This window comes from Nomascus leucogenys, chromosome 16 (genome assembly GCF_006542625.1).
Source record: "Nomascus leucogenys isolate Asia chromosome 16, Asia_NLE_v1, whole genome shotgun sequence".
Lineage (NCBI taxonomy): Eukaryota > Metazoa > Chordata > Mammalia > Primates > Hylobatidae > Nomascus > Nomascus leucogenys.
In genome coordinates, this window is record NC_044396.1 from 76984661 (window position 1) to 76994914 (window position 10254).

The 10254-nt window shown below is 43.4% G+C and overlaps 1 pseudogene; it reads left to right on the plus strand.

The window, feature by feature from the left end:
* The first annotated feature begins 5902 nt into the window (after window positions 1-5902).
* On the plus strand, window positions 5903-10019 carry LOC100607187 (annotated as a pseudogene).
* Window positions 10020-10254: the final 235 nt, after the last annotated feature.

Consider the following 10254-nt stretch of genomic DNA (forward strand, 5'->3'; position numbering starts at 1 on the left):
AAAAATAAATTATTTAGGCAGTTAGTGAGGGTAAGAGAGCCCTTGGTAAGGCTTCCCTTTTAACAAAAAGCAGCCCCCCAAATAATTTCTTTTCTAATAAAAAGCAGCCTGAAAATCAGGCTGCAGACATAGAAAAGCAAGCTAGAAGCTTGCATGGGTAAATGCCAGCAGCTGTACCAATAAGAAAAGGCTACCTGGTGGCCAGGTATGCTCAACATGGAGGCTTCATCTTCCCTTTTCTTTGTCAACCACATGTACAGTAAGGAACAGACAACATGGTGTTGACCAGGTAGAGAGCCCATTGGCATAATAAAGATTAGGGTGGGGTGGCCAGCTTCTTCATGTAAATAGCACACCTGGTCCGACCAATCTTTTGGGCCCTACATAAATCAGACACTGCCTCCTTAAGCTTATCTATAAAACCCTGTGCATTTCACCACAAAGCCAGAAGATCCACTTGGGAGCCCATCTCTCTCTGCAGGGGAGAGAGTTTTCTCTTTCTCTCTATTAAACCTCCACTCTTAAACTCACTCCTGTGTGTCCACATCCTTGATTCCCTTGGCGTGAGGCAATGAAGCTCAGGTATCACCCCAGACAATGCCACTTCAGCCCTACACATCTCTTCATCTGCACCCGTTGTGATGTCCTTTAGAGCAAACTGGTAAACCTAAATGTTTTACTGAGTTCTGTGAGCCACTCTAGCAAATAATCAAACCCAAAGAGGGGTTGCAGGAACCCCAGCTTGAAGCCAGTCAGTCAGAAGCAGTGGAAGCTGGGACTTGTGACTGGTGTCTGAACTGGGGGCCGGGGCATTCTTGGAGACTGAGCCCTCAATTTTGGGATCTGATGCCATCTCTAGGTAAATAGTGTCAGAATTGAATCAGAGGACACCTGGCTGGTGTCTGCTGCCAAATCGATTGCTCACTTGGTGATGGGGATGACATTGGGTCACAGAAGTCCATCTGTGTTGGTAATTGTGGTGTGTGAGGGCAAGAGACACCACCAGGCCAAAAGCATGCAATCCCTGCCCATGTGGTCCCCTGGAAAGGTTGAATGTGTTGTGTTTCCCCACGTGGCCTTGGGTCAGGGATTAGGGGGTCACACAAAACTTCCCCACCCACAAGCTCCACCCCTTCAGCCCGGTTCCACCCACTTGGTGACTCTGGACAACTCTCTGGCCCTCTCTGAGTCTCAGTGTCTTCATTTGTAAAATGGAGATTACACCCACTTCATAAACACAGTGTGTGAAGATGAAGTATGGACAGCATTTGCCACTGTGCCTGACATACATTAGAAATGAAAAGGAAACTGCAAGCCACTTGCACACACCAAGCCCCCAGTAAAAATAGCCCCAGGCAACCTGCCCGGTTGTGTCTGAAACCTCCTAGCTGCAGCTTCCACACTTGCCTGGCTCTGCACCTCCTGATCCACTCCTGGGTCTCTGGTTCCAGCCCCAGCTTCCCCCACTCCTTCCCAGGCCCACACTTGATCCTGGGACCCCACTGCAGATTCAGCTTCTCTGGCTTTGCCTCTGTCCCCCAGATCCATCTAGAGGTAACTGACTCATCCCTCCAATGTATTTGGAATGAGTTTCGCTGTCTCAAGTCTAGGTTCTAGAGGGCCCAGGCTGAAGAACCCATCAGTGGGGGATACAATTGTGAAATTGAAAACTGATTAAAAATTTGCTGTGGAGCTCTGCTCATAGGGCCCTTCTTGGGGTCCCACTAGTGACCAAATTCTATGGCCTCAGAATCTTCACAGACACTGTTTCCTGGCCTATTTCCTCTGACTAAATTCTACTCATCCAGTAAACCCCCACTTAAATGTCCCTTCCTCAGAGAAGCCTTCCTTGACTGATAATTAGAAACTAGTCTTCGCCTGCTATATTCTCAGGAAAACTCTATGCACGTTTCTTTCATTGCATTTATTATAATTTGTACTTAGTATACTTGAGTGATGATTTGTTCAATATTTTTCTTCCCTTATATTTATTAGGATATACATATAAGGAAAAACTCCAAAAGACAAAACAAGTTTATTTCTCTCTCACATGAAACTTAGAGTTGACTCTGCTCCACAGAGTCACTTGTTTTGCCATTCCTCATGTGTCACCTTATTTATAAGGTCTGAAAGAGCTCACCTCAATGTCCTCATTCCTGCCAGTGGAAGGGATAGGAGTGAGGGGGTACAGGGAGGTTAGTCATACCCTTTCCCTTTAAGAGCTGGAGCCAAAAGTTGCTCTTGTCACTTTCACTCAAATCCCAGTGGTCCAAACCCAGCCACAAGACCACATCCAGCTGCAAGTTGGCTAGGAAATGTAGTCTTTATTCTGGGTATCTATTTACCCTGCTACCAACCAGAGAATCTATTGCTAGAGCAGAAGGATGAGCAGATGTCAGGAGACAGCTCATGGACCTCTGCCTACTACACCCTGACTGTAAAAAACATGACTGCGGGGACCTCATTTCTTTCTGTCAAGACTTTACTTGTACTCAGTCTCAACCCCAGTGCTTCATCCAGATGAGAGATGGGGTGCCTTAGGGTAGATGATAGTGGGAATTTAGAGAAGTGGACAGGCTTAGGATCCAAGTTGGAGGTGAGGCCCATGGGACTTGCAGATAGATATAAGTGATACAGGAGATAGAAAGAAATTATTTAGACAGATAGTCAGTGTCAAAGAGTCCTTGGCAAGGTTTCCCTTTGAACAAAAGCAGCCCCAAAAATTATTTTTTTTCTAACAAAGAGCAGCCTGAAAAATTGAACTGCAAACATAGATAAGCAAGCTGGAAGCTCACATGGGTGAATGCTGGCAGCTGTGCCAACAGAAAAGGGCTACCTGGGTGCCAGGCATGTCCAGTATGGAGGCTCCATCTTCCCTTTACTTTGTTACCACGTGTACAGTAAAGAAACAAGCAACACAGCACCCTCAGGCAGAGAACTCATCTGCATAATAAAAAATTAGGGTGAGGACAGCCAAAAATCCATGATCTCTGCAAATGGCACACCTACCCCTAACCAGCTCATCTATAAAACCCCCTGCATTTCACCATGGAAGTGGAAGCCTGTTTGGGACTCCTCTCTCTGCAGGAGAAAGCTCTTCTGTTTCTTTTGCCTATTAAACCTCTGTTCTTAACCTCACTCCTTGTGTATCCTCATCCTTGATTTCCTTGGCCATGAGACGATGAACCTCGGGTACCACCCCAGACAATGAGGCTGCTTCATGAGCACAAGTATCTGTGGAGGACAATAGAAAGGCATCCTCTTGTATTATTATTTGCCTTTTCAAGCATGTATTCCTTAATTACCCAACAAAATTCTAAGCTACTCGAGCTGGAAATCAAGGTAGAATATAAACATGGGTCCCAATCTCATTTCTACCATTTAACTAGTTGTAGGAACTTGAGCCTCAGTCTTTTTATCTGTAAATTGGGGATTAATATACCACATTGTGGGATGAAATGGGCTAATTCTGATGTAAATATAAATGCTGAGCACAGTGCCTGACATATATTAGATACTCAATACATAAATTGGAGCTCTTCTACTGCTGCATAGCCCCTCACCCATCCCAGAACCTAGTGCAGGGAGTATCAATCACTATTTGTTAATGGAGGGATATGCAGATGGGGTAATTGTTATGCTCTGAACAAAGCCATCCAACATTTTCTCCGGAAGGGTTGATGTCTGCTGGATCCCCACTGGACTTCAGGTTCTTAGTGATGCCTTCTTCACATGCTCCTCTTTCCCAGGAAACAGCTTTTTCCTGGATTGGACGCTCTGAGTTCTGTGGAGATACCCATGACTCATTGTCATCAACCCAGCATCCATGCTCAGTTCAAATGTTAGCTCTTCTCTTAAGCCTTCCCTGGTCTTCTTCTTGCCACTAGCTCCTGCCCAGGAAGACCTAGAAGAACCAGTCACTTCCTATATACTCTTCCTGCTCCCTGCTCTTGTATCCATTTGAGGGTTTATCTCACTGGTGACAGGGGAAGATTTGAGGCTGATTCCATTTGGTATCAACCAAGCACAGCCTGTGAGGCTTTTCCTTCTACCCTTTAATTACTCAGGGACTTGGGCCATTAAAAGAAGGTTGTCTGTACAAGATTAGTCAGAATGTGATTGAGCAGAACCTTGCAGGCACACATGGGCACCACTTTTGCTAATTATCAGAGGGCAACATGCTGGTTGCAAATGAGGTCAGATGCCAAGGAGAAGAGGTGCACTGTAGCTCCCCAGCATAGGCAAAGTGCATTGCTCAGAAGTATAGAAATGCCACAGCCTGCAGGTGCTAATCTATTTTTCGGAGAACCCTCTGGTTCTGACATTGGACTCTGCTGGGATGGAAGCCAGGCAGATCTTTTTTTTTTTTAATGCATTATGTTTACATTTTTGATATTTATTCTTAACAAATATGACTTTCCAATGGTGATTCCTAGGAAATACAATTAAAAATACAATATATAATGTTATAAAAATTACTAAGAATTCATATGTAATTCAATTTCATCAATATCATCCCTCTGATATTTCTGTACCTTTTTCAGGCTTTAGAAAAATCAAACCAAATGATAAATGGACATTTAAAGTCACTATAAAAGGAGAATGGTTTTATGGACCTGTTGATTTACATGTTGGACCAAATGAAATTGTGGAGTATCCTCTCACATTCAAACCTATTTTTGAATGTGTCATTACGGGATGAACTCATTGATATTTTCCCCAGTATTTTTTTTTTTTATATTATACTTTAGGTTTTAGGGTACATGTGCACAATGTGCAGGTTGATTGGCATGGCTCTGCTGTACATGGTTTCTCTAGGCTTGGATCCTTCATCTTGGTCCCCACCCATCCCACTGACATTGCCCCCTTCAGAGTTCCCATAAAGACTCTTTTCTAGTCTCAGAGGAAGAAAGTGAAACTTTACCCTGTCTCGCCTTGTAATATCTCAACTGCAGATTCTTATCTGGGACAAGCTTTTTCCTCAATTGCAGATCTCATCTGGGACACGCTCTTTCTTTCTTTCTTTCTTTCTTCCTTTCTTTCTTTTTTTTTTTTTTGACAGAATCTCACTCTGTCGCCCAGGCTGGAGTGCAATGGTGTGGTCTTGGCTCACTGCAACCTCTGCCTCCCAGGTTCAAGCGATTCTCCTGCCTCAGCCTCCCAAGTAGCTGGGATTACAGGTGCCTGCCACCACACCTGGCTAATTTTTGTATTTTTAGTGGAGACAGGGTTTCACCATGTTGGCCAGGCTGGTCTCGAACTCCTGACTTTGTGATCCTCCCGCCTCAACCTCCCAAAGTGCTGGGATTACAGGTGTGAGCCACCACACCTGCCAGGGACAAGCTTTTAACAAGACACTTGAAAACTTTGTCTCTAATTCTATATCATCCCTTCACTGAGGCACAGGGGCAACTTGTTCAGTTACCTGAACAAGGAAGGAGTCACAGGTAGCCAGAAGCATGAGTAGGTGCTTGGGGGAAATTTTGGTTAAGAGTTCAAAGATTGACTGCATTACACTATCATGTGAATGTTTACTCTCATCTTACCCTGAGACTGACAGCTCCTTGCAAGCTGAAACTGTGCACTAGTGCTATTGTCTTTACATGCAAGACCTCTTTGGGACACGTTTTTTTGAAACACCACATCAATAGACCATAAATGTGAATGAACTCCCTTTGTTAGAAAATCATCATAACTTCATTAGCCTCTCAGGGTTCAAAGTTAAAAAAAAAAAAAAAAAGAAAGAAAATGATCTTAACTTCCATTTGTAAGCACTTTACAGATTTGTCTTCATGACTTTATTTAATCCTCCAAACAATCCTGCTAAGGAAGGATAGGCATTACTATTTCTTACTTTATGCAGGGCTGAGGCTGAGATCAAGGTCTGCTTGCTTCATAGCCCATGTTCTTTCCTTTAGGCGGAAGAACAGGAAAAGGAGGTGGGAAGGGTATGTTACCATAATCAGAATCCTGGATTCCCTGATAGCATCTTCGGCCAAACTTGGAAGTGAAGTCCCTTATTTCAGGGTCACATGGAAGCCTAGGGTGGGTGAATCATCTGAGAAAGAATGCTAATGCTGGATAATGCCTCACTTGGTCACAGTGGCTAACAGGAGACTTCACTGCTTTAGCAAAGAGTTCTCCAACATTTTTGTCCCCTCGCATTCTTGAAAATTACTGTGGCTCTAAAAGACCTTTTGTTTATATGGGTTGTACCTATCAATCTTTGCAGTAGTAGAAATTAGAATGGAGGAAATTTTTTCAACTTTTATTTTACGGAGTACATATGCACGTTTGTTACATAGGTATATTGCATGATGTACCTATGCATGATGCTGAGGTTTAGAGTACAAATGAATTCGTCACCCAGGTAGTGAGCATTGTACCCAATAAGTAGCTTTTTTCAATCCTTAAACTGCCTCCCTCCCTGTCTCGCCTTGAATTCCTCAGTGTCTATTGTTCTCATTTTTTTTTTCTGTGAGAAGGAGTCTCCCTCTGTCATCCAGGCTAAAGTGCAGTGGCGTGATCTCAACTCACTGCAACCTCTGCCTCCAAGGTTCAAGCAATTCTCTGCCTCAGCCTCTCGAGTAGCTGGGATTACAGTTGCCCACCAACACACCCGGTTAATTTTTGTATTTTTCGTAGAGATGGGGTTTCACCATGTTGGCCAGGCTGGTCCTGAACTCCTGACCTTGTGATCCACCCATCTCGGCCTCCCAATGTGCTGGGATTACAGGTGTGAGCCACCATGCCCAGCCTGGAAGCATACTTCTTTGTGCAATAGCAAAAAATCACATTTATCAATATGACCACTGATATCCTCAGAAACATCTTTAAGTATTGAAAAGCTATCAAATGCATAGTGGCAAATAACTTTTCTTTTCTCAAAAATTCTAATTTTCACTTGAAAGCTCAAATGTTGTCATTGGCAACAGTCAGTGGCATTCCTTGATGTGACAGGCTCACTTTGTTCATTTGTTAAGAAAATGCCTGCCAAATACCCAAGTCTAAATAAGTATAGTTTGTCAGCCATTATCTCAAGTAAAACTTGTATTGCATGCAAAAAAAAAGAGTTCAGCTTGCAACTTAAATAATTGCAGAAGTACTTTTCCTCAAGACAACCATGTTATTTTGGTATGCAGCAGAAATACTTTTTGTGGACTTCCCATTTATTAAGAAATCAGTGTGAAACTGGCCATTATCTCTCATGTGAGTGACTGAGGGGATGAAGAATCAGTGCCACTGCCTCAATTCATTCTAAGGCAGTTTTTTTTTTACCTGTCTTTGCTTTGGCATCATAAGTGAAAATGGAGAATTTTCACTTATGGAGAAAAGGCAAATAATGTTGTTGCATTGTTGGGGAAATAGCTATGACCTTGAGGACCCTCTGAAAAGGTCTTAGGCATCCCTAGGGGCCCGTGAATCATCCTTTGAGAACCACTGACCTCACGAAATAACTGGTGGCAGAATTCAAGATTCAGCTGGTAGAGAAGAACAATCATTCCTCTCCGTATCAGGAGATTTGTGTTCAGTCCCATCCCTTCTCTGGCCTCAGTTGTATTTTCTGTAAAAGGGGATAATAATATGTCCTCCCTATAGAGCTGTTATGAGAAGTCAGTCATGACAATGTAGTGAAAACATGTGATTGTGGATAAAGCTCTGAGCGAATCAAAGAACTAGACAATTTATTCAGGGTCTGTGAGTATTGTTGGGGAGGAAGAAACCGAAGCCTCCCATCATATTGCCAAGATGACCGTCTGCTCTGCCCATGTAACTCAAGCTAGAAGGGGAAGGAGCTGCTACCCATAGTGCCCCCTCCAGGGACCAGCAATAACCTTGAAGCCTCCTCCCTCTCCCATTCCTTTGCCCTTAGTGACTCCTCAGTTCTGCCCAGATACCCTACATTGCTTTAGTCAATTTACTCTTCCCCTTTCCAAGACAAACACAGGAGAAAATCTAGCTCCAGGGCTAGGCAAAGCATTCCTACACTTGACACGAAAAGCACAATCCATAAAAGGTGAAATTAATCAATTAGACCTCATCAAAATTAAAAGCTTTTGCTCAGCAGAGGCCCTGTTAAGATGAAAAGGCAAGCTAGTCACAGACTGGGAGAAAATATTCACAAGTCACACATCTGACTAAGGACTTGTGTCTAGAATATATAAAAAATTCTCAAAAAAAAAGCAAAAGGGATACATAATCACTGATATATAAATATGATAGTTATCCATACATTCAAAAAAAAATTCTCAAAAGTGAACAGTGAAAAAACCGTTTAGAAAATAAAACATAGAAAACGAGCAAAAGAGCGCCAGGTGAGCGCTGCAGCTGAGCTGCCACAGTCCGGCATGAAGGCCTGAGGTCTGGCTGCTGCCTGCTCCTAGCTGTAGCGCCATGAATACCTGCAGAGCTTGCCCTGCCTCCTGACCCATGCAATGGGACTTCCCTGGCCTTGGATCTGACCTGTGTGGGCGCACTGACTCTGCGTAGCAGGTGCAATGCACCGGTTTAGAACTTCTGATGTCTCTCAAGCCACTTTAGCCAGTGTAGCCCCAGTATTTACTGCAACAAAATTTGACAAACAGGGAAATGTTACTTCTTTTGAAAGGAAGAAAACTGACTTATACCAAGAGTTAGGTCTTCAAGCCAGAGATGTGAGATTTCAGCAGGTAGCGAGTATCACAACCAGAAACGATAGGTTTATCACGACAATGGAGTGTTTGAAAGCTGTGATAACTCCAGAGTGTCTCCTGATATTAGATGATGGTAATTTAAACTTAGAGCAATGGCTGTTCTGGGAACTCCCTTCACAGTTGTCTGGAGAGGGTCAACCTGTTACATACCCTTTACCTTTTGAGTTCAGTGCTATGGAGGCACCCCTACAATACTGGATCAACACCCTTTAGAGGAAACGTAGCGTTTTGCAGACACTGACCCTTGAGACCTTAAAAGCTTTCAAACATTCTTCTGTGGACAGAAGCAAACTGCCTATTTTGCTACAGAATGACAAAAGTCTATCAGAGTTAGAAACAGATACTAAAATTTTCCAAGAGTCAATTTTGGAGATCTTGGGTGAGGAAAAGTTACTAGAAGAGCTCTGTCTATCAAAATGGAGTGACCCACCAGTCTTTGAAAAGAGCAGTACTGGGATTCGCCATGCAGAATGTAAGGTTAGCCGAGAGAAAAGACGAGAGAGAGACCCAAGGTCAGGCGAGGAAGTTTATTAACCTGCCAGGCCGCTCCACCACAGTCAGAGGAGGCAGCCCGGAGCTTACAAAATGAGAGGTTTTTCGGTTAACTTTACCACCTATCATCTCATGACCAGCTTACAATATATTATCTTGTGAAAATAGGAATTTACAAGAGGGTGTTACTTAAGTTTATCTACCTTTCTCGTGATCTCCCCCGTGCCACCCAGAGGGCTGTAAGCAAGTCTGGTGACCTTGCTGGAGTGCCTAGATAAGGGTTCAGGAATGCAGCTGCAGAGTATTCAGGGTAAGGGTCAGCTGCACTGAGAGGCAGGGGCAGGTCCTGGGGTAGCTTGTCCCTAACACAGAAGAGATGGACCTACTGTTGGAAAACTACTACCTATTGGCTGACGATCTCTTCAATACAGTTTGGGAGCTTAGGGTACTGACGGATGATTCACAAAGTATTATTTTCATCAATCTGGACAGCCACCGTAATGTGATGATGAGGTTGAATCTACTGCTGACCATGGGAATCTTCTCTCTTTCACTCTTCAGACTAATGGGAATTGCTTTTGAAATGATTTTGGAATCCTCCTTGAAGAGGACCCTAGAGTGTTTTGGCTGATTACAGGAATTATGTTCATGGGAAGTAGCCTCATCTGGAGGTGCCTGCTTTCATTCCTTGGACGACAGCTGGAAGCTCCATTGCCTCCTATGATGGCCTCTTTGCTGAAAAAGATCCTTCTGGCAGATAGAAGCATGGAATTGAAAAACAGCCTCAGACTAGATGGACCTGGATCCGGCCGAAGCATCTTCACAAACCGTTAGGAACAACCCCATGGATACTGACGTTTTGTCATGGTAGTCACAGGAAACTTCTGATACTCTTTTATTATTTTCTTGGTTAGAGTCAGACACTTGAAAAAAATTTTAATGTCCGATGTCAAAAATATTTTGGCAATCACAGTACTAGAACGTGATTGCATTTCCAGAATTCTGAGTTAAAGAAACAAAGTGTTTGTTTTGTAAAAGGCCAAAATTCTATTTCCTACAAACTTTAAAT